The following is a 27,884-nucleotide window of genomic DNA, read 5'->3' on the forward strand; positions in this document are numbered from 1 at the left end:
ATGAAAATTAACCTGCTTGAATCCCAAGCAGCAAGGCAGCCTTCATGTCCTGATAGAGTTCGAGTGAACTCAGAGAAAGCCACTAGGATTCTAGGAAAAGATACTACCCTACGCTCTGCCAGTTTCCCCAGCCACCAAAGAAAGCAGGGTATGTTGTCCAAAGATATTTTCAGGAGGAGACTGCTTGAACAAGCTGTCAAGTATAGTTCTTTCTGTGGGAGACGTGACCTCCTCAATATCATCTACCTGCCATCCAAATGCTGAGACATTCTGGCCTCCTGAGCAAGTCCTGCACTGTATGGGGGTAGAATGGGTGATTGCCCACACAGGGTGATCTGAGGGAAGGCAAAAGGCATGGGGGTCCAGAAACACTGCCCAGCTAAAGCTGAAAAGGGCTTGCAGTTCTCATTATTCACTCCTTTTGTTTAGGATAGATTCTAGAAAGCATCTTTTAAAGTGTTTCTTTAATTGAAACAATGTGTCAGCAAGCCATCAATGTCCCATTAGCAGAGCAAGATTAAGAAAGACTAAGAATCTCAAATCACATTTGGTTCATGATAATTAGGAAAAAGAACAACCTGAAGCTAGTGACATTTACGATTCATTTCCCCTATCTACCTTTCCAGTGTTGTATTTCATCACTCCCTAAGACCTTAGCACATACACAGTTCTCATTCACTATTGACTTTAGGATTGAAGACAGAAATAGTTGCAGGTAAGATCTAGTAGCAGAAAGTTCTGGAAAAAAAGTCTGAAGGTGGAACATTTGGAACTGATAAGAGAAGTTGTGGTGCCAGTTGTTCTTTTTCCTGAGAGGTCTGTCTTCATCCTCTGTCAAGGAATAGAAGACCTTCAACTTCAAGACAAAGTCCAAAACTGGTTAATTAGAATACTTGTATGTCTAATTAAATTTGAGAATGGCTCCTAATTATCAATTTCATTAGCATTAATTATTATTTCAAGTGGATAGCCATAGATTACTGCCATAGATTAAAGTGCATTAAAGGTCAAATCACAAAGGTATTTGTTCTTGCATGAAACAATAGAGGAGACTCACTATTAGGCTCCCATCTTACTCAGGGTGTTACATGCTCCCATTGAAAATTATAACTTTCTACCTGCAGTGAAATGAAAAATTCCAATGACTTTCCCAAGGGCAGATTATCCATATTTACCTCACTTAGAAAGACATGCTTCACCCTGGGACTACTTACAAATGTTACCTAAATTAGTCAACCTCATAATGAAGCTGAGAGAGTTAAAATCAATCATCCTGAACCATTCCTGTAAGTAGCAATGGCAATTTTGATCTTCCCCTATAGTTTTTCCATAGAGTGATAGCATTGCCCTCTATCTTAAATTCCAAAATGCCAAAAAATAATCAACTGACAATCAGAGGCCTTCAAAAAAGACAAGAGTTTAGGAATGTTCTAAATCTTGATCATGGTGGTGGTTATGAGGATATATATGTATATATAAGTAAAAATTCACTGTGTGGTACAATTAAGATTTCTGTGGCTTATTATATCTATATTATAATTCACAAAAATGAAGGAAAATAAGAGAATAACAATAAAAGGGATGTACAAAAAATAGAATATTCTCTTAAGAATTTACATTTAAATACATCATCTTGTTTACCAAATTTTCAAAATTCTGATATATAAATTTATTTTCTTTTATATGATGTGTATTAGTGGGAGATGTGAACTGAATAGGTTCCTGAAATAAGACTATGTGCTTTGCCATCCTTAACCCCTCTCTGGTAATTTTTCCTGAATCTCTAATACTCTGTTCCTTTAGAACCCTGTGTATACACCTATTATATCACATATCATACAATATTACAATTACTAAATTTGTTATCTAGCTTGCCAACTAGACCACAAAAAAAAAAGGATTGCGTCTTGTTTATTACAAAGCCTGGATCATAAGAAAGGCTTGATAATTTTTTAAAAATTAGCTTTATGTGCATAAAATTGAAATCCTGGCTCACAGCTCCTAAAACACATACCATAAAAATTACCAATTTTGTGAGTACTATATGAGTTCCAGATGTGTAACCATCACCACCATCATGATATATAACAGGTCTATAACTCTAAATATACCCCAGTATCCTTTGCAGTCAATGACTCCCCCCATTTCCACCTCATGAGTGTTTGAGTCATTTCCAGTTTCTTTAAAAAGCTACTATGAACAAATAAGTCTATGTGGACATGTGCTTTTATTTGTCTGGGTTAATTTCGTAGGAGTTTGATTGTTCTGCTGAATGGTATGGATATGCCTTAAATTTGTAAGAAACTACCAAACTATTTCAAAATGACTCTGCTGTCTTGTATTTCCATCAGCAAGATGCTCCTTATACCTCATTGGTATTTAGCCATTTTAAACAGTGTGTAGTAGGACCTCATTTTGATTTTACTTTGATCATTTTACATTTTGAGTTAACTTTCAGTTCCCTAATGATGAGTGATGATGAACATATTTTGTGCTTTTTGTGTATCTTCATTGGTGATAGGTCTATCCAAATCTTTAGCATATTTTAAAATTTAAGTTGTCGGTCTTATTATTGAGTCGTGAAAGTTATTCACGTGTTCTGGATACACGTCTTTTATCAGATATACGTTTTATAAATGTTTTCTTCTAGTCTGTGGTTTGCCTTTTGATTCTTATAACAATTTCGAAAAGATTTTTTTTTATTTTGATAAAGTCTAATTTATAATTTTCTTGCATAACTACCATATTGTTATTTGTTTTCTATTTGTCGGGTTGTCCTTTGTTTCCTTTTCCCTCTTTTCTGTCTTCTGCTGAAACCAGAATTCTTTTGTGTTATTTCACTTTATTTCCACTATTACTTTATTGTCTATATTGTTGCTTTATGATTCACAATTTACATTTTTAACTTATAGTTGAAGGAACTGTATTTAAGATATAGAAATTCAAAAAGCAGTCCTTTCAGAGATGCCCTTCTTTTACTAAAGCCAAAGCTTTCAGAGTGAAGTTGCCATAAATCCTCTCTCAGAGGGAGCTTCAGAGCCAGGTAGGAGATTGACCACTTGCGTGGGATGAGAAATTGCATAAATAAATATTATCACACTCTGTCTTACCTTCCATTTGTCTTTCCTAAAAGTCCTCTTGTTTTCCCATTGAATCTCCTTCTCCCCTTTCCTTTTTCCCTATTAGGTTGGTCTATTAAACCCCTACCTTTTTCTACCTGTTCAGTGACTCTTCATCCCAGTGCTCTCACATGTATGAGTAAACAAACCTGGACTTCCTACCATTAATCTGCCTATTTTCAGTTCATTTATAGGCCCCCAACTACTAGACCTAAGTTGGTAGAGGGAAAGTTTTTCCTCCCAACACAGCTTACCTTCAAATGATAGAGCACTTCACAAATAGTAAAGTACTTGAACAGTATTTGTATATCCTTCCCCTCTTCTATACTTTATGCTATTGTCAGACATTTTACTTCTATGTGGTATAAACCAAGTATATTTTTTTATTATGCTTACCCTAAGCAGAGAATTTTTTAAAGAGATTTAAAATTAGTACATTTATATGTGTATATATGTAGAAATTTATGCTAATATACATATATACACATATATATATATAATTAGGTTGGTGCAAAAGTAATTACAGTTTAAAAGGTTAAAAATAATTGCAAAACCGGAATTACTTTTGCACCAACTTAATATATATGTAATATATATATATATATACATATACATGTATATGTATATATATATATATGTATATATACACACACACACATATACACATATATATGTATATATATGTGTATATATATATATATACATATATATATATATATATATCACATACATACAGTGGGTGCCAAAAAATGTATATACATTGTAAGAAAGAAAAAAACTGTATTAATTGTAATGCTCAATATATACCGATAACAAAAGATGACTACAAGTCACCTTTGACTTCTGCAATTACAAGAGTTACTCAAAGGGGTTACCATCAGCATCCAGACACTTCTGATTACGGAGGACTACTGCTTGAGCATAGATAACATCTCTTAAAATGTGTATACATTTTTTTGGCACCCCGGGTATATATATTTACTCAGCTCACTTCTGTTACTAGCATTCTTCATTGCTTTGTGTATATGATTCTGCCAGAAAAAAACTTCCTTTAACATTTCATGTAGAGTAATTCTGCTGGCAATAGGTGTTCTCAAATTTTATTTGTTTAAAAGTATTTCACATTCATTTTCAAAAAATACTTTTACTGACTATAGAATTCTTGGTTAACAGTTTTTCTTTTTCTTTAAATGTGTTTTTAAAAAAATTTCTCCATTGTCTGTCTTGCATAGTTTCTTGAGCAGTATGTCATCATTCTTACTTTTTAAATTATATACATAATCTTTTCTGTTCTGACTTTTTAATATTTATCTCTCTAACACTAATTTTTGACAATTTTATTATATGCCACGGTGTTGTTTTCTTATATTTATTTTTCATTGAATTTGTAGAGCTTCTTGGATTTATGAGTGTATAGTTTTTTTAAATTAAATTTGGAATATTTCTAATAGTCATATCTGCAAATATTTTTACCCCTCCCTTCCTGGAAATCACATTACACATTTGTTAGACGTTTTGGTTTTATTCCATAAGTCATTGATGCTTTCTCATTTAGCATCCTTTTCTTTTTCCTCTGTGCTCCATTTTGTACAATTTCCATTGCTGTGTCTTCAGGATTACCAATCGTTTGTTTTATCTAATCTGTTGTTAAACATGCTAAGTATATGATCTGATATCAATTCTATCCAGCACATTTACTATTTCAATTATTGTATTTCTCATCTTCCAAAGTTTAATTTGGGTCTTTTTGGTATCATTTATTTCTCTCTTAATCATATTCACATGTTCCATTCTTGAGTATATTTAGTATATCACATATATGATAGCTGTTTTAATATCTGTGTCTCCTAAATTTATCATCTTTCTCATTTCTGAGTTAGTTTATATTGACTGATTTTTCCACCATATCATATTTTCCTACTTGTTGAAATACCTGGTAATTTTCTGTTGGATGTCAGTGTGATTTATAAGAAATATGTATTTGGTCATTTCTCATATATATTTGGTCTTCATCCATGGTTCCTGGTTCACAGCTCCTAAAACACTTGTAATATCCTGAGTGATAAGAGCAATAGGAACATCTTTTGTTATAATACTTGGTCTTTTTTCCTCAGTTCTTGAAAATGCTTCAGAGCCTTAAAAGTGAAATGGGTGCCTTGTTATTCATAACAAGCCCCTTTCCACCACAACTGGGTTGATATCAATGAGGTAACTCTTGGAAAGCACCTAAGGATGGGGCCTGATTGTCAGGGGAACCAACCAGAAATAAATGGGTAGAACTTTCAGTCCCACTCCCTATTTCTGGGGAGGCGAGTTGGGCTGGAAGTTGAATCAATCATCAATGATTAACGATTTAATCAATTATGCCTATGTAATGAACTCTTCTTAAAAACCCAAAGGCTGGGGTTCAGAGAGCTTTCAGGTTGGGAAAACAGAACACTTCGATGTGCCATCATGTCAGGCCCAAATTACATGAGGACAAAATCTTCTTTGTTGGGGACCTGGCCCTTTGTAACTCTTCCTCTGGCTGTTGATTTGTATCTTTTAATATCCTTTGTAATAAACCAGTATAGTCTAGTGAGTAAATGGGTTTCCTGAGTTCTATGAGCCACTCTAGCAAATTAATTAAACCCAAGGAGGGAGTCATGGGATTTAAAGCCAGTAGGTCAGAAGTAGAAGTAACAACATGGGTTTGCAATTGGCATTTGAAGTGGAGGATGGTCTTGGGGAATTGAGTCCTTAATCTGCGGAATCGGATGCCATATCCAGGTGGATAGTATCAGCATTGAGTTAAATTCTAGGACACCCAGCTGGTGTTTGGAAACTTGCTTCTTGGTTTGGGACCACCCTCTCTTCCTCCCCCCCCCCCACACACACTGGGTGCAGAACCTAAAGAGCTAGCCATTGTGAACTGTATATTTTGGGGTTCTGAGTTTTGTTTTACTCCTTTAAATGGTATTGTACTTTCTCCAGGCATTCAGTTAAGTTACTGGTGTCAGTCAGTCTGATCGTTTCAAGGCCTGCTTTTAAAGTTTGTTAGAGTGGGTCCAGTTTCGTCTTAGGCTAATTTAATCCCATTCCTAAGGTGATATTCTCTCAGGATATTCTCTGAAGCCCTGTTTATTAAGAGATCATTTCACTCTGGTTGGATTGTAAAAGATTCCCAATCTATACAAACTTGAGAATTATCTTACTGCTTTCCATGGTTCTTTCCATGACCTCGAATAGTTACTTCTCACATATGCCAAAGATTGGAGGGTCCTCCCCACCTATGCAGATCTCTGGAGTTCTCTCTGAAAGGTTCCTCCTCTCTGGTAAACTGCTTCACAAAGTCTAGGGTTTTTTTGCTTGTTTGTTTGTTGTTGTTGTTTTTAACTCTGATCTCAATCTCTTCAACTCAAGAGGACCATCGTGTTATAAGCAGGTATTCCCTCCCTATGCTGCAGCCTGAAAACTTAGTCTAGACAATAAATTGGGGTAATTTTAGAACTTATCTCATTTGTTTCTCTTCTTTCAGGAACCACAGTTTCAAACTGTTTATTGTCCAATGTCTGACAACCATTGTTTCACATAGTTTTTTTCCCAGTTTTGTAGTTATTTAATATGTGAGAATGAATTTGGTCCCTATTATTTTCTCATGTCTAAAATCATTCCTATTCTTGAGGACTTTTTTTTTAATGAAGTGAAGACACACAAAAAAATCATGGTCATTTAATGTGCAAATTACAAAATTTAAGAGTAATAGCTAAGACGTTGAACAAGAGAATCAGTATGCAAGGATATCCTGTCACAATGAAAGTAGGAAGTAGAAAGTATATGGGTTAATATCAATTCCAGCATTTAGGCTAAATTAAATCAATTAAATAAATGGAAAGGGAAGTGAGGTATGGGAACTCTGGTTTAATAGCAATTTATGTGAAAATATCTCAGGGCTTTTGATAATTGTAGAAAAGTACTGTGCGGGGTGATATATCAAGAAGATTATTTTTTCAAATGCAGTCTGGGAAAAAAAAAAAAAAAAAAGAAAGGCCTTCATCAAAATGTGTCCAGATCAAAAGTGTTATGATTATCACTATGTAATTCTATATTGTCCTGCTTAGAATCCACTTTTATAAATATGCTCTATCACCATGAAATGGGGCATTGATAAATAAAATGTTCGTGGAAGAAGAAAATTGTGGTCAACAATAATAGGCTAATGCAGTATTTTTCCAATCACCAGAGAATGATACAGAAAGCAAAGTTTTACTACCTCATGTGGTCTATACTCTATTTCTTCCTCTGCAGTAGTAATTAGGGTTCTGTTTTATTCTCTCCCCATTCTGATTTTTCTTCACTTCTGGAGTTGTTTGAAAATTTTGATGATTTATTTGATCGTAGGATAATTTTGTCTACAAATAATTGATCAAAGGAACTTAGAAAGAGAAAGAGAGACAATCATGTACAACTCAGGAATCTTATACCTTTAAGTAACAGAAACCCAATTCAAACATAGATAAAATGGGGATTGTGCTTATCTGTCGAATAGCTCAGTATTCTTAAGAGGGTAATTGGTTCCAAATTGATCAATAGGTTCAGTGCACTCTTGATCAAAATCCCAGAAAGCTTCGTTTTGTAGAATTTTACCTATATGTACATATGCACTCGTGTAGATGTACACGTACACAGACACAAGAAATAGATTCTTACGTCACACAACACACGAAAATTGAAATAGATCATAGACCTACATGCACAAGCTAAACTGTAAGAATTTTAGAAGAAAACAAAAGAAAAAAAATCTTTGTAACCTTGAATTAAACAAGGATTTCTCGGATATGGCACCACAAACAAAAACCATAAAAAAAAAACATTGATAAATTGGACTTCATCAAAATAATTTTGCTTTTCAAAAAACATAATTATTATAGTGGAAAAACAAACCACAGCATCTAAGCAAAATGTTTGCAAGTTATATATTTAGTAAAGGACTTGAGTCCAGAATATGTAATATACTCTAGTAAGAAGACAAACAACCTAAATAAAATATGGACAAAATATTTGAGTAGTCAATTCACCAAAGACATATATGAATGGCTAATAAGCACAAGAAAAAAAGCTCAGCATCATTAGTCACTAGGAAAATGCCAATTAAAACCACAATAAAATACCACTACACATGTGCCCAGGAGAATGGCTATAAATTAAAGGTTTGACAATATCAAACATTGTGCAGGGTATGGCAAAACATTGTTGACAGGGATGTAAAATGATAGAATCACTTTCAAAAACGGTTTGTTTTTTTAAAAATTTAACATAACCTTACCATACAACCTAACAATTATACTCTAAGGCCTACCCAAGAAAAATAAGTGAAAACCTGCCCCCACAAAGATATGTATGCAAACATTTTTAGCAACATTATGCAGAATAGCCAAAACTGAAAATGATCCAAATGCTTATCAGCTGGTGGAAGGATAAACAAAATGTGGTATATTCATACAATGGAATATTATTCAGCAATTAAAAGGAACATACTATTGATACATGCCTCAATATGAATGAAACTGAAAAACATTATACTGAATGAAGAAGTCACGCTCAGAAAACCAGATACTGTATGATTCCATTTGTATAAAATTTTTATAGAAAAGCAAATCTATAAGAGACAGAAAGTAGATCAGTTGTTGCCTGAAACTGGAGGGATGGGAATTGACTATAAACCAAGACAAGAAAACTTTTTGGAGTGGTAGAAATCATCTAAATTGAAATATGTTGGCAGTCGCATAGCTCTAAAAATTTACAAAAAATCATTAAATTGTATACTACAGTGGGCATATTTTATGATATATAAGTTATCCCTCAGTAAAACTGTTAAAACATGAGAATGAAAAGTTAAGGCCGTTCGATCGAACACAAGTGAGACATGAATATAGTAGCTGGTATTTTTGGAACCATAGTAAACCTTGACTTGAATACCATGAATTACTCTCTATACCTCTCATCTTGACTTGAGTGTGAGTGTGTGTGTGCATGTATGTGTGTGTTTGATCTCTACGTCCTACATACCACTTTCTCTTCACGTCAGAAAACATAGCACCTTGGCTTATATTTAATAGCATCCTTATTGCTAATAGCATCCTCAGTAGAGAAGGGCTGAAACTAATTCTCTTCTCAGTTAAAAATTCCGAGAACACTGATTGTCTTGCTTTGGGTTCCAAAGTTCCTTTTTGTCAATCAAAAATCAATAGTGATTAGAAGGTCAGGCTCTCTCTTTTATATTGTGTGTGTGTGTGTTTGTTTTGTGTATGTGCCCTCAATTACACAAACATACACACAAAATCTCTCCTCCGCCTATTTAATCTACTTAATCTTAATTCTTTGGATAATTCTATGAGGTAGATGTCAATATTTGCATCTCACAGGTGGGGAAATTAACACATAGAGATGTTAAAATATATCAGGAAGGTCACATACCTAAAATGTTGGTGCCAGAATTTGAACCAAGTTTGTCAAGGCTTTGTTCCTTTCCCTAAACACTTCTTTTATCATTTTCTCTCCTAAGAATTTCAGAACTACATTATTCCTATAAGTTAGATTTCCTCGAATTTTTCCAGATAAAACATTTTCTGAAGCCATCTTAAACACACTTGTCCCTGAAATCTGAATAATTGGATATTCTCTCTCAGATCCAGGGCTTTCATTACCACAATTTATGTATTAGCTCCTTTTTGCTCCACACCACTAATTCTCTGCTTTTCTTCAGGCGTTCTAATGTCTAATTTTCAACAGGTTTCCTCCAAATGAAAATCACTATTGGTATGGTAAGCATTTGGAGTTTTATTATTGATTTATGCCTTGGGTGAAGAGGTTAATTAAATGTGAATTTTAAGCCAACAACATGATTAGGAGAGTGAAGAAACTGGAATTCATGAATACTTCCAGAGCCATTAAAACTATTTAAAATGAACAATGACTGAAGGTGGGGGAATGGAGGTGGGGTGGGGAGACAGACCAGCCCTCTGTTATTTGTGACTGGCTTAATGAAATTCTGAAGAATAACAAAATCTTTCCAAGGCTTTTTATTTTGCATTTATATTGACATTAGCATGGAATATAATACATTTCTAATAAACCACTCTTCCATATTCTCTTTGTTTCTTCTGTTTCCAATTGCATCATAGAGCCCTAAGTTTACCAAATCGACTCACCAGACTGAAATGAGGGGGATGGATTACCAAACCTTAGAGAGTCCTCAAGATAACTTTGTAAAGCTTGAGAAGGATATATAGACTCAGCATCATCATTCTCCCTGTGTTTTCATGAAGACCTTTTGGAGGTCATGATATGAAAACCTGAGTCAAGGGTAGATCTTACCTTAAAAAGTTGCAGAAAAATCATTACACAGCAACAATTGATATCAGGAAATGTGGAATCTGGGTTTGGTTTCAACCTAAATTATAATTCCCCTAAATTCAAAAAACGGTGGATTTTACACACCGTTTGTAACAACTGATTAACTGTCCCCTATGTCCCTCCTCTAGATCTCAGGGACATAGTGGACAGTTAATCCGTTCTGATTAATGATGAATAAAGTTCTAGTATTCCAGGAGATTTCAAAAAATAAATGACAATGAGTATGGCATGATCACTGATATAAAAACATACGCAAAACGTTTAGATCAAGTAGGATAGTTATTCAAGAAAACTGAAAAATTACAAAGAATGGTATACATACATATTAAATAATTACATTGCTATAGAAAAGTCATCTATTTCAGAAACAAAGCAAATGATTTGTGACACTTCAGTGCTGTTGCAAAAATATATCCTAAACACTAAACATAATATTTATTGTGTTTTAATTTGCAATGGCCATAGTCCTGTTAACAAATAGATCAGTAACTACAATGCAGGATATGGAAATGATGCAACGGGCTAAATGGTGCAGTCACACTTCCGAATCAATCTTAGAACGCTAAAGAAAGATATTGTCATTGTGATTCCTTTCAGTCAAATATTTATTGTGCCAAGAGAACAGAAAACATGCAGATCTATATACTGAGTTGGATTCAAAGACTCAGCAAAATGCAAGTTAAAAATCAGCCTAAAAATCAGATATTTCAGCTGAAAGAGATTAAAAATCCTGACAAATGCTAAGCGAATAGCTACATAAACCGAGGAAAGGAAGACTGAAATATTTTCCTGTTCCATGAAGCCATACACTACAGCATTGCGAAAGGCCATGCATTTCACATGCACAGGCCAAAGAGAACAGCTAGGCTCTAGTAAATGAGGTACTGACTTCTGTTTTAAAAGTTGCAGCAGATCAAGTCCTAAGGCAGTTGGTTCCAAGTCCAAGTCATGCCTGCCTGCTTCGGAGTGGTTTAGGACTCAAAGAATCTTGGCAGAGTTTTGCTGGAGGAGCAAAACTGGAGGAGATAACTGGTAGAACTTTATGTGGCTCAGAGCTACCAGAATGATAAAAGAAATGCAATCTCCCTTTCACTCCAGGAGACTCCTTTGTGTTCACAGTGGGTGTCACACATGTGTTTTTGATACAGTCCCAACCCCCACCTTTGCCACTCTCTGTACTGGGCTCCAGTGTCCAGTCTCACCTTGACACATGGGCCACAGTGTATACCTCCTATAGGCCGGAGGCAGCATGCATATCCTTAGAGCAGTGTTTCTCAGCCTTAGCACTGTTGGCTTTTGGGGCAATAGTTCTTTATTTTGAGGGTTTCCTCTGCATTACAAGATATTTAGTATCATCACTGGACTTTACCCACTAGATTCCAGTAGCACTCCGAATGGGACAATAAAAATGTCTTTATATGTTGCCAAATATCCCTTGGAGGGGCAAGAATGGTCTGCCCTGGCTGAGAACCACTGCTTTAGAGGTTGTTACCTTTAATACATGGGCTTGGGAGTCCAACTCTCAGCTTATTTGTATACAAAATCTGACAATTAAGTTCGCAAACTCGTACCAAAGTTGCGAATCTTTTTTGATATCAGAATTCATTCAATAATGAATGAATAATTTGTTATTCATTATGAATTTGTATCAACTGGACAAACAGTTAACCAAGTTTACTATTTGGAAGCGCTGAAAAGGCTGCGTGAAAAGTTAGATGACCTGAACTTTTCGCCAACAATTCATGGCTCTTGTTTCACGACAATGCACCAGCTCACATGTCACCGTCTGTGAGGGAGTTTTTAGCCAGTAAACAAATAACTGTATTGGAACACTCTCCCTACTCACCTGCTCTGGCCCCCAATGACTTCTTTCTTAACACGAAGATAAAGAAAATATTGAAAGGAAAACATTTTGATGATATTCAGGACATCATGGGAAATATGTCAACAGCTCTAATGGCCATTCCAGAAAAAGAGTTCCAAAATTGCTTTGAAGGGTGGACTAGGCACTGGCATTGGTGCATAGCTTCCTAAGGGGAATACTTTGAAGGTGACCATAGTGATATTCAACAATGAGGTATGTAGCACTTTTTCTAGGATGAGTTCACAAACTTAATTGTCTGACTTAGTACTTACAAAGATAGTAAAGGACACTTGAAGGTTAAAGCATATTTTAAGCCTGAAAAATATTGCAACTGACTACCAGATGTGTCTATTCTCAGGACCCAGAAGCCCATCCCCTTGAGTCTCTAACAAGAGACCACTCTAGGTAACTACAGAGTAAACTCCATGCCCAACTAGAGGGATGCTTTATTGTAGATTTCCCCACCATCTAGAAGTATGTTTAAGCTTTTCTATATTTGTAGCAAACTAACCTCAATGCAGTCAGGGCTAGAGAAAATATAGTTTTCTCCTTATCTTCAGTGTCATAAATCCGTTTTCCAGGCTCTGATTCATTTTAGGGAAGTCAACAGTCTGAATGTCTTCCCCCTTTTGGGGAAACCCTAACCTCCACCCATGTGTGTGGCCTTACTACATGTTCTTAACAGACAATTACTTCAGAACAGATACTATAAAAATACACATAAAGCAGCAAGTGGGTAGCTTTTCCATATATTTTCCTTCTAAATTCTAGAAGTAATTGGTAACTCTTTTCATTTGTGACATTTATCATAACTTTTCCCTGTGGAGGAATTAAACTACATGGTGACAAAGAGTAATACAGGATCAAAGTATGGTACTTATAGGAGAGATATTTCATAAATAGTAAAAGAAAGGAAATTCTAATGTTTTGAGGTATTCAAGATGCAATAGAAGGCAGTAGACTTCAAACCCTTTGGATATTTCAACTAGAAGTTGGATTATAAAGAAAAATGTATTGACTAGGTGGTTGTTCAAGATTATCCTTTGGTTATATGACACTGTGGACACTAGAAGATAATTAGAACATCACACAGCCCCCAAAGCCAAAATTTCAAGAAGATCTTAACCTTAGGAAAACAGCCTACTTTTTTTGATTCATCTGAACAGCAGGTGCCCTTTGAACAATATTCAGATTCATTAACAAGTATCAAGAGACCAGTGCTTTGTCTTATTTTGGCATGAGTGTGTGTGTGTGTGCGCGCATGTGCTCGCGCGCACGCGAGAGAGAGAGAGAGAGAGAGAGAGAGAGAGAGAGAGAGAGAGAGAGAGAGAGGCAGAGACACAGAGAGAAAATGAATTCAGTTCACAAGTGGTAATTAATCAATTTGGAATCATGATTAATTTTTACTTTTTTAAATAATTATAGTGATATTGTAAAAATAGTAAAATTACTGCAAGTCCATGGCTATACAAAAAATAAGGATGTGTCTTAGTTTGGAGAATAGTAAAGCACATATCTTCCATTGTGTCTCTTCCACTATGGGAAGGCCCCTCTTCCTCACCAATTAGACCTATGAGAACAGCATCACCTCCCTCTGTCAACAGTCTGTCTGTCCAAAGAGAGCAAAAGTGAGGGCCTCAAAAGTCTGCTTAGTGTTCATAACTGTAGCTTCTAAATCTATAAGGAGGTTGTGAGGGTGAAAGATTTTGGTAAAGAAGAGAAAAGGGAGGAAGCATGCTGCTAGAAGCTTGATAAAGAAAGAATGGGTATAGAAGGTAGGGAAAGACACAGAATAGAGATTGAATTCTTATTTGATTTAGTTCTTGCCTGAATCAATGGCCAAAGAGATTGAAATATTTACTATATTATGTTTTCCAACTATTTCTCCTCATCCCCCAGGTTACTTTTCTTCAGCTCTGGATCCAGCAATGAACTTGGCTTTCTTAAGCATATCTTGTGTAAATCTTTACAACAATGCACCATGGAAATCAGCAATAAAATGTTACTTTTTCTCCTTGCTCTGGACATACTGTGTTTGGGTGTTTCAACTACATAAAGAGCGTTACCTGAACCATTTCCATCCTATAATATGCTGTTGATATCTGCTTTCTGGTGACTAGTGGAGAAAAACATGTTTTTGGTTTTGTTGATTTCCCAGCCTCTAGAATATTTATTTATCCATTGAAAAGTTAGATTTAGAAAGAGCAAGTCTCTTGGAATACCTATTCTCAAGATAACTGGAAAGAAGCACAAACAGAAACTTCCCACAGCATATTAATAATCAGAAATTTTAAAGCTTAGAGAAGGAAAATGCAGAAGCAAAATTGCTTTCTGTGTCCTTTTTATCTACACTATACCTAAGAACTCTTTTAATTTTGCCACTGATTTACAACACTAAACAAAGAGAAAATCTTGTGGTTATACATGACTTATTATATATAGCTCAGTTGAACTGCTCAGGCCAAAATTCCTCTTACACGACTGAATTATCGAATTATTTGCAATGGATTTCTGCATCAACCAGAAATCAGATAATTACTAAATGTCACTAATTTTTTGTCCATAAGCCTACATAAACTTATCGAATTGGACTAACTAATATAAGAGGAAATATTTAGCAAACAGTTGCTTAAAAGACACTGTGGGTAATACAAAGGCCAATTTGGAAGGTCTCTGAACTCAAGAAAAGTTTTCCTGCCTTTGCTCATCAGAAGAGTGAGGAAAGAACTGACAAAAATCATTTTACTTAACGGCAACAATAAAATCTCATTAGTTTAGCCTTTAACAACTGAAAGATTTTGACATTTCGGAGTAAGGGTTTTACTACATCTGAGGTCTGATACACTGACAAAGGCATGTTGTCCCTTTCCCAGGAGTCATGTACAATTTTGACTCTAAAAATTGTCATCAGAGATTATGACAGAGTATTTTTAAAATTCGCAATCATTATGGCTCAAACAATTTTGCTAATTTCTAAAAAAAGGAAACATCATCAAAAGATGAAATTTAAATTTGATAATTAAGGAGGGAGTTCAATCCCTCTTACTCTTGGAAATTTTACTCTTGGAAATTTACCAAGAGTAAGGAGACCCATTACTATAGTAGATAAAACAGGATGATTGATTAAAACTGTTAAAATACAGTCCTCATAAAGTTCATGATCAGTTAACGTAATTTATTTTTATACTCTTCCGACACACACATACACACACACAAACACACACACACTATCTATTCATTGTTGGACTAGAGGGGGTAAAAAAAAAAGCTTTCCCTGACTTTTTCCCTTTGTATGTTGGTGTCTATTTTTTCTGATATATATAACAGTTTCATTCTGTTAATTATTAGAATAGTTTTTATTTATTAATTGGGGTGACAATTGTTAGTGAAATTACATAGATTTCAGGTGTACAATTCTGTATTACATCATCTATAAATCCCATTGTGTGTTCACCACCCAGAGTCAGTTCTCCTTCCGTCACCATATATTTGATCCCCCTTACCCTCATCTCCCTCCCCCCACCCCCGTTACCCTCTGGTAACCACTAAACTATTGTCTGTGTCTATGAGTTTTTGTTTCTCATTTGTTTGTCTTGTTCTTTTGTTGTTTTTGGTTTATATACCACATATCAGTGGTATATCACATATCACATATCATCTTTTCTTACCGCCGAATAGTATTCCATTATGTATATATACCACGACTTCTTTATCCATTCATCTATGGAAGGACATTTTGGTCGTTTCCATGTCTTGGCCACCACAAACAAAGCTGCAATGAACAGTGGAGCACATGTGTCTTTATGTATAAATGTTTTCAGAATTTTTGGGTAGATACCCAGGAGAGAGATTGCTGGGTCATATGGTAATTCTACTCGTAATTTTTTGAGGAACCTCCACATTGCCTTCCATAATGGCTGCATGAGTCTGCATTGCCACCAACAGTGTATGAGGGTTCCTTTTTCTCCACAGCCTCTCCAACACTTGTTGCTATTTGTCTTGTTGATGATAGCCATTCTGACTGGGGTGAGGTGATATCTCATTGTGGTTTTTATTTGCATTTCTATGATGATTAGTGATGTTGAGCATTTTTTCATATGTCTATTTGCCATTTGTATGTCCTCTTTGGAGAAATGTCTCTTCAGGTCCTCTGCCCATTTTTCAATTGGGTTGTTTGTTTTTTGGTTGTTGAGCTTCATGAGTTCCTTGTATATTTTGGATATTAGCCCCTTATCGGAGGCACTGTTTGCAAAAATCTTCTCCCATTCAGTTAGTTGCCTCTTTATTTTGTGGATGGTTTCTTTTACTGTGCAGAAGCTTTTAAGTTTCACATAGTCCCATTCGTTTATTTTAGCTTTTACTTCCATTACCTTTGGAGTCAAATTCATAAAATGCTCTTTGAACCCAAGATCCATAAGTTTAGTACCTATGTTTTCTTCTATGCAGTTTATTGTGTCAGGTCTTATGCTTAAGTCTTTGATCCATTTTGAATTAATTTTGGTACATGGTGACAAATAGCAATCCAGTTTCATTCTTTTGCACGTGGCCATGCAATTCTCCCAGCACCATTTATTAAAGAGGCTGTCTGTCCTCCATTGTATGTTTTTAGCTTCTTTGTCAAAAATTATCTGTCCATATTTGTGAGGTTTTATTTCTGGGTTCTCAATTCTATTCCATTGGTCTACGTGTCTGTTTTTTCTGGCAATACCATTCTGTTTTGATTATTGTAGCCCTGTAGTACAAACTAAAGTCAGGGAGTGTGATACCTCCGGTATTGTTCTTTTTCCTTAAGATTGCTTTGGCTATCCGGGGTCTTTTGTGGTTCCACACAAATCTGATGATTTTTTGTTCTAGTTCTTTAAAAAATGCCATTGGGATTTTGATGGGGATTGCATTAAATCTGTATATTGCTTTGGGTAATATGGCCATTTTAACTATGTTGATTCTTCCAATCCATGAGCATAGAATGTCTTCCCATTTCTTTGTGTCTTCTTCAATTTCTTTCAAAAATATCTTATAGTTTTCAGCATATAGGTCCTTCACATCCTTGGTTAAGTTTATTCCTAGGCATTTTATTCTTTTTGCTGCAATTGCAAAAGGGATTGTTTTTTGTATTTCCTTTTCTGAGATTTCATTGTTAGTACATAGGAACGCAATGGACTTTTATATGTTGATTTTGTAGCCAGCAACTTTACTGTATGCGTTGATTGTTTCTAATAGCTTTTTGGTGGAGAATTTAGGGTTTTCTATATATAGCATCATGTCATCTGCAAAGACTGATAATTTAACTTCTTCACTCCCAATTTGGATGCCTTTTATACCTTTCTCTTGCCTGATTGCTCTGGCAAGGACTTCCAACACTATGTTGAAAAGCAGAGGTGATAAGGGACAGACCTGTGGTGTTCCTGAACATACAGCAAAGGGCTTCAGTTTTTCACGATTAATTATGAGATTAGCTGAGGGCTTGTCATATATGGCCTTTATTATGTTAAGGTATTTTCCTTCTATACCTATTTTATTAAGTGTTTTCATCATAAATGGATGTTATATCTTGTCAAATGCTTTTTCTGCGTCAATTGATATAATCATATGATTTTTGTCCTTTATTTTGTTTATGTGATGTATCACATTGATGGATTTGCATATGTTGAACCATCCTTGAGCCCCGGGGATGAACCCCACTTGGTCGTGATGAATAATCTTTTTATCGCATTGTTGTATTCGATTTGCTAGAATTTTGTTTAGGGTTTTTGCATCTGTATTCATCAGAAATATAGGTCTGTAGTTTTCCTTTTTTGTGTTGTCCTTATCAGGTTTTGATATCAGGGGTAATGTTGGCTTCATAAAATGAGCTAGGGAGTACTGCCTCTTCTTCAATTTTTTGGAAGAATTTGAGCAGGATTGATATTAGATCCTCTTTGAAGGTTTGGTAGAATTCACCAGTGAAGCCATCTGATCCCGGACTTTTGCTTTTGGGAAGGTTTCGGATGACTGATTCAATTTCGTTACTGGTGATTGGTCTGTTTAGATTTTCCAATTCTTCATGGTTCAGCCTTGGAAGGCTATATGTTTCTAAGAACTTGTCCATTTCTTCTAGGTTATTGAATTTGGTGGCATATAGTCCTTCATAGTATCCTTGGGTGATCCATTGTATTTCTGTGGTGTCCGTGATAACTTCCCCTTTTTCATTTCTGATTTTGTTAACTAGTGTCTTCTCTCTTTTTATCTTAGTGAGTCTAGCCAAGGGTTTGTCAATTTTGTTAATCTTTTTAAAGAACCAGCTCTTTGTCACATTAATTTTTTCTATTGTCTTTTTGTTCTCTATTTCATTTAGTTCTGCTCTGATTTTTGTTATTTCCTTTTTCTGCTGACCTTGGGTTTCACTTGTTCTTCTTTTTCTAGTTCTTTAAGGTGTAACATGAGGTTATTTGTTTGGGATTTTTCTTGTTTCTTGAGATAGGCCTGTTGTGATATAAATTTCCCTCCTAAAACTTCTTTCGCTGCATCCGGAAAATTTTGGTAGGATGTATTTTCATTGTCATTTGTTTCTATGTATCTTTTGATCTCTCCTCTAATTTCTTCTTTGACCCAGTTGTTCTTTAAAAGTATGTTGTTTAATCTCCATGTATTTGTGTTTTTTCCTGCTTTCTTTTTGCAGTTGATATCCAATTTCAAAGCCTTGTGATCAGAGAATATGCTTGGTATGATTTCAATTTTCTTAAATTTGCTGAGGTTGATTTTATGTCCCAATATATGGTCTATCTTTGAGAATGTTCCATGTACACTAGAAAAGAATGTATAGTCTGATGTTTTAGGATGAAGTGCTCTATATATGTCAATTGTGTCCATTTCATCGAATGTGTCATTTAGGGCTGCTATTTCGTTATTTATTTTCTGTTTGGATGATCTATCCATAGCTGTCAATGATGTATTTAAGTCCCCTAGTATAATTGTGTTTTGGTCAATTTCTCCCTTTAGTTCTGTTAGTAGTTGCTTGGTATATTTTAATGCTCCCTGATTGGGGGCATAAATATTGATGACTATTATGTCTTCTTGTTGTATAGTCCCCTTTACCATTAGGAAATGTCCATCTTTGTCTCTTGTTATCTTTTTCACCCTGAAGTCTGTTTCATCTGATATCATTATGGCTACACCTGATTTTCTCTAGGTACCATTTGCTTGGAGTGTCAATTTCCACCCTTTCACTTTGAGTCTATGCTTGTGCTTGTAGCTGAGATGTGTCTCTTGGAGATAACATATGGTTGGGTTTAGGTTTTGATCCAATCTGCTTCTCTGTGCCTTTTTATTGGTGAGTTCAGTCCATTTACATTTAGGGTGATTATTGATATGTGAGGATTTCCTGTCATTCTATCTTTAGTTTTCTGGTAAGGCTGTGTCTCCATTGTTTTTTGCCATTTTTTTGCTGTCTATTATTTCTGTGTGGTAGTATTCTATGATGTTTCCCTCTGTTTCTTCTTTTATTACAGTATATATTTCAATTCTGGATTCTTTTTTTGAGTGGTTACCCTTAAGTTTATGTAAAAGAAAGGTTGATATTTAGAGTATTCCATTTTGTTCAGCACACTTACTTTCTCCATTCCCACATTCCGGTTCGGGCCTTTATTCTCCCCCTTTTTATGTTTTGGTTGGCATAAGTTGTCCCTGTTGATGGTGGTCAAATAGCGTCCTTTAGTATTTCTCGTAGTGCAGGTCGTGCATTAGAAAATTCCCTCATCTTCTGTATATTGGAAAGGTCTTTATTCCTCCTTCATATCTAAAGGATATCTTTACCGGATATATTATTCTTGGCTCATAATTTCTCTCTTTCTATAGTTTGAATATTTGGTTCCACTCCCTCCTGGCTTGTAGAGTTTCTGCTGAAAAATCTGATGATGATCTAATGGGCTTTCCTTTTAGGTTACCGTCTTCTTTTCCCTGGCTGCCTTGAGGATTCTTTCTTTGTCGTTGATTTTAGACAGCATCAATAGAATGTGCCTTGGAGAAGGCCTGTTGGGATTGAGGTAATTAGGTGTTCTATTTGTTTCTTGGATTCGAGGATCCAGTTCTGTCCACAAGTTTGGGAAGTTCTCATCAACAATTTGTTTGAATATATTCTCTGTTCCCTTCTCTCTTTCTTCTCCTTCTGGCATGCCCATTATTCTTATATTTCTCTTTCTGATGGAGTCAGAAAGTTCTGGTAGAGTTCTTTCATTTCTTTTAAGTCTCACGTCTCTTTCTTCTTCCATCTGTGTAATTTCCAGGTTTCTATCTTCAATGTCACTGATTCTTTCCTCCATCTGGTCAACTCTACTACCTAAGCTGGTTATTTTCTTCTTAATTTCTTCTATTGAGTTCTTAATCTCAAGAAATTCTATTTGGTTCTTTTTTAAAATTTCAATCTCTTTCATAAAATGCTCATGTTGTTCTTTGATTGTGTTTCTGAGTTCATTAAACTGCCTTTCTGTGTTTTCTTGCATCTTGTTGAGTTTTTTCAGAACTGCAATCTTGAATTCTCTGTCACTTAAGTCATATATTTCCATATCTTAAAAGTTCCTTATCACATTTGTGACAACATGGATGGATCTTGAGAGTATAATGATAAGCGAAATAAGTCAGACAGAAAAAGCAGAGAACCCTATGATTTCACTGATATGTGGTATATAAACCAAAAACAACAAAAGAACAAGACAAACAAATGAGAAACAAAAACTCATAGACACAGACAATAGTTTAGTGGTTACCAGAGGGTAACGGGGGTGGGGGGAGGGAGATGAGGGTAAGGGGGATCAAATATATGGTGACGGAAGGAGAACTGACTCTGGGTGGTGAACACACAATGGGATTTATAGATGATGTAATACAGAATTGTACACCTGAAATTATATAATTTCATTAACAATTGTCACACCAATTAAAAAAAAAATTCCTTTTCTGGACACTTTTCACTTTATTTCTGAGCTGTCTTGTTGCCTTGGTTATTCATGGCAATTACTGATTTATTAATTGTCTTCCTAGACATCTACAGGAGTGGCTTCTGCAACAGGTTGATAGGAAGAGGTCTTTCTTTTGTTTTCTAGTACTTGTTGGTAGAATGTTTTATTTTCTCTCCGACTGCAGCCTTTTTTTTCACTCTCACATGGTAGTGCTTTGTTTTCTCTGCACTATTCCAGCTTCTCACACAATGGAGGGATTCCCTGAGAGACGGGCTTCTCCTCTGTTAATAGTTTGCCTGGGTCACAGGGAGCAGTGTCTGTGTGGGTATGCGGAGAGCTTTTGAAATTCCAAAGCGCTTCCTGTACCAGATTCAGAGCCCATATGTTTCAGCAGTTCTGTTTACTCCTGCAGGGATCCGCCCAGATAGGTGGGGCCAGGGGCCGGGTGAGTTATGAGAGGTGGCCCAGCGCAATGGTGGTGGCGACCACCACCACAGCTGGTCCTGCCTCCACAGCTCCCTCCCTTTTGCCGGAACCAGCTGGGCCGTGAATCTGTGCCTGTGGTCCACAGTTCTCAGAACAGCAAATATTCTGTTCCTTTGATCTGACACTACCACTGTTCTGAACTCCAGCACGGGGCAGGTGGGGATGGGGAGAGTTCCGGGAGGGTAGGGAGAGGGCGGATAGTCTCAGTGACCAAGGCCTCCGCTCTCTGCTCAGCAGTGAGGGCTTAAACCACCGTTTTCAGGCTTCTTCCCTCAGTCTTTTCTCCGAAGTCTCTGCCGTGAGTATTGGGTTCAGCTGTGTTATATGCTGTCCCCTCAGCCCTGTGGGCCATAAGTGGAGCCCTAGCAGTCCGAGTTCTTCCCTCTCCCGCAGCAGCGGTAGTTCCGGGATGCAGCGAGCTCGGAGCACTGAGCTAGGTCTGCGTCCTGTGCCCTTTCGGCTCCGTCTCCACACTTCTCCCTTCCCTCCTCCCCAGCTCGCGCGATTCGTCCACCTGGAGGTGAATTCAGTAGTGGGCCTCTTTGTCTTTCCCGTCTGCTGTGCAGGGAGTCCTTTGTGGAGTTATTGTTGTCCAATTAGTTGTAAATTCCAGGGGAGCTTTACAAAGGCCATTTTCATGCCGCCATTTTGATGAGTTTGCTCCAGAATAGTTTTCAAGGAAAATATTTAAACTAAATTAAAACAGAAATTCTTCATAGTTCAAATTTAATTACAGAGTATCTGTCAATTCTCACATGAAACGTCAAAAACTGACATGTGCAGGGTGTATGTACTGCTAGCCTGCCTTGTGTTGGGGTATATTCAGAAATATCCCATTCATCAAACTAGATTTCAAGTTACAAGAGAGTAGGATTGCATTATTGTATTTTTTATATATTTTTTTATTTCTCCCTAACTTAGTGACTATGACTTAGAAGGTGCTCAATAAATATAACATAAATGTGGTTTCATACTGGCTCCAAAGAAGAATTCCAAAAATATAAGATATTTAATGATTGTTGGCATTAGCTGAATAAGTTTAAAACCTTCCAAATTTACTTCTGTAAAACACTTAAATAATTATCCATACATGTAAAATAAAACAAATAGTATTACTTATCTACTAAACCAGTCTTTATTGTTTGGTGACATCTCCTATGGTGTATTTTAATAATAGAAACAAATATATTCTTTGGCACATTTAATCTGGTCTGTGGGACTCAATAGCTCAAACTGAATTCAAATTTGGGCTCTATCACTTACTAGTTATATATACTTGGGCATCTTACTTAACCTCCCGAAACCTCATTTTCTCATCTGTAAAAAGGAGATATTAAATATTCTTTAGAATTAAATTAAATTAAATTGAAAAGTGAAGTTAAAGGAGGTGACATGCAAATTATCTACACAGATCTCGCCATTTAGTAAAGCTTCATGAGTAGTTGCTCCTAAACTTGCTTCAGATCAAAACACCTTTTAAAAGAAATGCCATTGTATTTCTATAAAAACTGAGGATTATTGGAAGAAATTCATCTCTGTTCATTATAGCAGATATAGTCATCCCTCTAACTGTAAATACTCTTCTGTAATAGCTATTGTACGCAGCTGAAAGTAATAAAACTGTGTTTGCTTTTTAAACATCCATAATTTTGGCTTTTTGTAAGCATTTTATTTTGGCCTCTATATAACTAATATTTTCTGTATAATATTCTGTGATTTGTTGCTGCAATATTTTTCTGTGTACTTTATCCGCTACCAATCATTCAGAATTAAGAGGTTCATTTAACTGAAATTAGAATGGAAACTCTCTGAGGTCTTCTGTTTCCTTGGTCAGTATCTTATTCATGAGTCTCTACATAAATTTTGACAGGATAATAATTCTAGCAATTCTGTCAATGCAGAGATAGAATGCTGAGTGAGCTCTGCAGTTTAAAATATATATCCTAAATTGTCAAGGCTGTTAGATTTAAAGCGTTTGACTTTGGGAAAGATTTGGACAGAATTTGATAGACAGCTACTAACCCAAGCCTAGAACTCAATTCACCTCTGAAATGAGAAAGGTTCCATTTCTTTTCTTGTCCCTCCCCCATCCCTCTTCTTCAACCTCATTTCTCCACCTGGTACAAGGACCAATCACCCAGTAGACAGACGGTACATTGAGAATGTGCAGTGGGTGAGCTGACTCAGGAGAAATGCCCCCCTCTCCGGTGGAGGGGTGGTTTTCATTCCATTTCAAGCTGGACTTGAAATCAATATGTCATTATAAACACATATGGTGCAGGGAGAGACAGGAAGTGGATACACACCCAGGATGAAGTAATTTGGAAACATTAGTTACTTTGAAATGTGCTGCACACCAAGGAGACATGAACATTTCACAGTGGATTTCTTTGCCTCAATCAATGTCCTTTCTTTTTCTCACTTGAAGCAGTTTTATAGACAATCATGCTTACTTGTTTGGGAAAAGTTCAAATTCTAGTAACATTTTCTGACTGCTTGTCCAGCTCCCAACCTCTAATTGTTTACTTTTAACTGCAACCCATACCATATGCTGCGGGGACAAAATCCCTAGTAAATTTAAAATAAAAGTGGGGGGTTGGAAATGAGTGCTTCATTGCATGCTACAAGTAATGGAGTTTTGCACTCAATTGTTTTTCTGCAGCATAACTATCTGGAGGGTAAACCCTTTGGTAATGTTCTCATTCCGATTATCCCCTCAAAAATGCAATAAGCTCATATGACAAGCATGCAATGATACATAAAATTGAGAAAGGTGCCAGAGAAGAATTTACAAAATTTTCCTCTAGCTTTTCATGCCATTCAGTCTTCCATAGATCTCCCTCAATTTTTTTTTTTATATTTAAATTAAGGTACTTTGAACCATCCTACCCCAATTCTTCAATTTTCAAAGTTCTTTTGGATACAACAGCTATCTTGCTCCCTGTTCACGTGTAGAAAACAACATTTTTTAATTTGTTTTTGCTTTCCAAGATATCCCCACTCCTCTATCTTCAAACATGCCCCCAATTTAATGAGCTGTATCTTTTATAACTTTATGGCTCTTTTGACCCCTTATACATAAACAAAGTATTTTGCTTTATTTCCTAAAAATGAAGATACATTATACATAAAGTATTTTGCTTTATTTCCTAAAAATGAAGATACATTGTGTGCTGATCGAGCTTTATTCTCTCATTTGATTGGGAACTGAAGTTTACACTTTGGAACTTGAATGGAGGCCAGCTAACTGATCTGTATGGGGAATGAATATGTAACCCCAACTTTATTAACATCATGTTCCAACTGATTGATTCACCTGGTCCTGATCTAGGCTGGTTCATTTTGGCATTCTACTCCCAGTAGTACTTCTAATATATGTTTTAAAGTCTTGGTGAATAAACATATTGAGGCCTTTTTATGGAAAAATATTTTAAAAAGAAACACAGCTATTTGTTGAAGTGCTTTTAAAAGATTTGCATTAGAACTGTTTGTTGAAACACCGCTAACTTAAGGTTGCTAAATCTTTGGTCTGCATGTAGAAATAAACATTTTACACATAAATCTGTTTAGTAAAGATTAGCTTGACTTCAAACAATTTTACAATCCTTTATCCTTGTTAGTTGGTACAGTTGTTTACCCTATAAATTCAGTCAAGAATGAAGAGACTTTGTCTACCTAGATGAACCTAATACTAAATGCAAAATTTAAGACATACTCTGTTATTTTGTTAGCAAAATTTAGCCAATTTAGAAGTCCACATATTTTAAAGAAATTAACTGCCTAGCAAATCTCCAAAGATTGGTTTTAAATTCCAGTTACTCTTGCATATTATTTTTATCCATTCATTCATGCGTGTATCCAATATGTACTGAGTAATTGCAAAGTAGTTCTATGCTAAGAACTATGTGAAGATCTAGTGGGAGAATTGAAACATATGCAAACAACCATAACATAGACAGAACACAATACTGATAGGGTAGCTAGATAGATATAAATGAGTAGCAGAAGAAGAGACCTAGCCCAGTTAGAAAGCCCCTTGCTACAGTTCCAACTTAGGTCAAGACCTCTTGCAGCTGCCCTCACATACGGCATAAATGTCTTACTAGCGCAGCAGGATTCCAGGCTTACACATGTCCTAAATCAAAGGGATGTAGAAGCTAGAGAGAGAGAGAGAAACCATCCTGCTTATCAGAATGTACACCCTGTTTCTCAGGGCCACTGTAACCTTGGGGGCAAGAAGGGAGTATGAGGCATGCCAGTGAGGAAAATAAAAGGTATTGTGGGGGGTAGGGGGGAGACAATTCTACCCACAGAAGTAAAAAATCTCCCACAATATAAGGTGGGGATGCTTCCCTTTCTTGGGTCAGTCCATTCCATATCTGGGAGTGTACTTGCTTTTACTAATAAACTTCTTGCTATTATTTGCTGCACAAACTCTATCTCTTGACCAAATTCTTTCCTTCAAGAAGACAAAGACCTGAGGTACAATGTCATTCCTGGTAACAATACATCTCACCAGAAAAGCATAGAGGACTGTGAATATTCATAAAATGAAAAAAAGTAAATTCTAGATGGGGAAGACTAAGAATGATTCCATGGGGTGGATTACTTTGCCCATCATATAAAGAAAAAGAATGTGGACATATCCAAAAGGTAGGAAAAGGAGACAAAACTATGTGAATAAGTCAGAGCAAAAGACCCTGGTAGCAATCGGCCTTAATGGTTTGAATGAAGAACAATATATAGAGAAGTAATTGGAGATAAAATTTAAATTGAGCACTTCGAGTAATGAGTCTTGAAAATCAGGTTAACTTTCTTTGGATGGTAATAGAACAAAATTCAAAAGAATTTTTAAAATTATTTTTTGCTTATTTTTTATTTATTAAATTTATTGGTGATATTGGTTAGTAAAATTATATAGGTTTCAAGTGTACAATTCTATAATACATCATCTATGTATCACATTGTATGCTTACCACCCAGAGTCAGTTCTTCTTCCATCACCATATATTTGATCCCCTTTACCCTCATCTACCACCCCTCTTGCCTCCTCACTCTTTAGTAACCACTAAACTATTGTCTATTTCTACTGAGTTTTTGTTTCTTTGTTTGTTTGTCTTGTTCCTTTGTTGCTTTCAGTTTTATATCCCACATATTTGGTCCTTGACTTTCTTTGTCTGACTTATTTTACTTAGCATAATAATCTCAAGATCCATCCATGTTGTCACAAATGGCAGTATTTCATTTTTTCTTATGGCTGATTATTATTTCATTGTGTTCAAAGAGGATTCTATAAATTTGACCTCAAAGGCAAGGGAAATAAAAGCAAAAATAAATGAATGTGACTACATCAAACTAAAAGGCTTCTACACAGCAAAAGAAACCATCAACAAAACAAAGAGTCAACCAACTGATTGGGAGAAGATATTTGCAAACAACTCCTCTGAAAAGGGGCTAATATCCAAAATACATAAAAAAAAAAACCTCAGACAGCTCTTTAATCTTGACTGTCAACTTGCCATCCAGACTGAGGAAGACCCAGAAACTTAGGGGCCACGTGAGCCATGGCCATGGCTGCATTGGCAAGCACCGGAAACACCCAGGATATCAAAGATCAACTTTGACAAATATCACCCAGATTATTTTTGGAAAGCTGGTATGAAGCATTACCACTTAAAGAAGAATCAGAACTTCTGTCCAACTGTCGACTTTATTAAACTGTGGACCTTGGTCAGTGAGCAGACATGGGTAAATGCTGCCCAAAACAAGACTTGAGCTGCTCCTATCATTGACGAGGTGCAATCAGACTACTGCAAAGTTCTGGGGAAGGGAAAGCTCCCAAAGCAGCCTGTCATCCTGAAGGCCAAATTATTCAGCAGAAGACCTGTGAAGAAGATTAAGGGTGTTGGAGGGGGCTGTGTCCTGGTAGCTTGAAGCCACATGGAAGGAAGTTCATTAAAGCTCAAGTGTTTTTCTCAAAAAAAAAAGAAAGAAACTTGTACAACTCAACAATAAAAAAACAATCCAAATAAAAAACAGGCAGAGGACCTGAACATACACTTCTCCCAAGAAGACATACCAAATGGC

General features: G+C 36.0%; 1 pseudogene across 1 annotated transcript; it reads left to right on the top strand.

The window, feature by feature from the left end:
* LOC308496877 (large ribosomal subunit protein uL15-like) lies at positions 1–27,731 on the top strand (annotated as a pseudogene). The gene is made up of 2 exons: positions 1–148; positions 27,287–27,731. The product of its transcript is annotated as a large ribosomal subunit protein uL15-like (transcript).
* The last annotated feature ends 153 nt before the right edge of the window (positions 27,732–27,884 follow it).

The sequence above is a fragment of the Rhinolophus hipposideros genome (genome assembly GCF_964194185.1).
Source record: "Rhinolophus hipposideros genome assembly, chromosome: 4".
NCBI lineage: Eukaryota > Metazoa > Chordata > Mammalia > Chiroptera > Rhinolophidae > Rhinolophus > Rhinolophus hipposideros.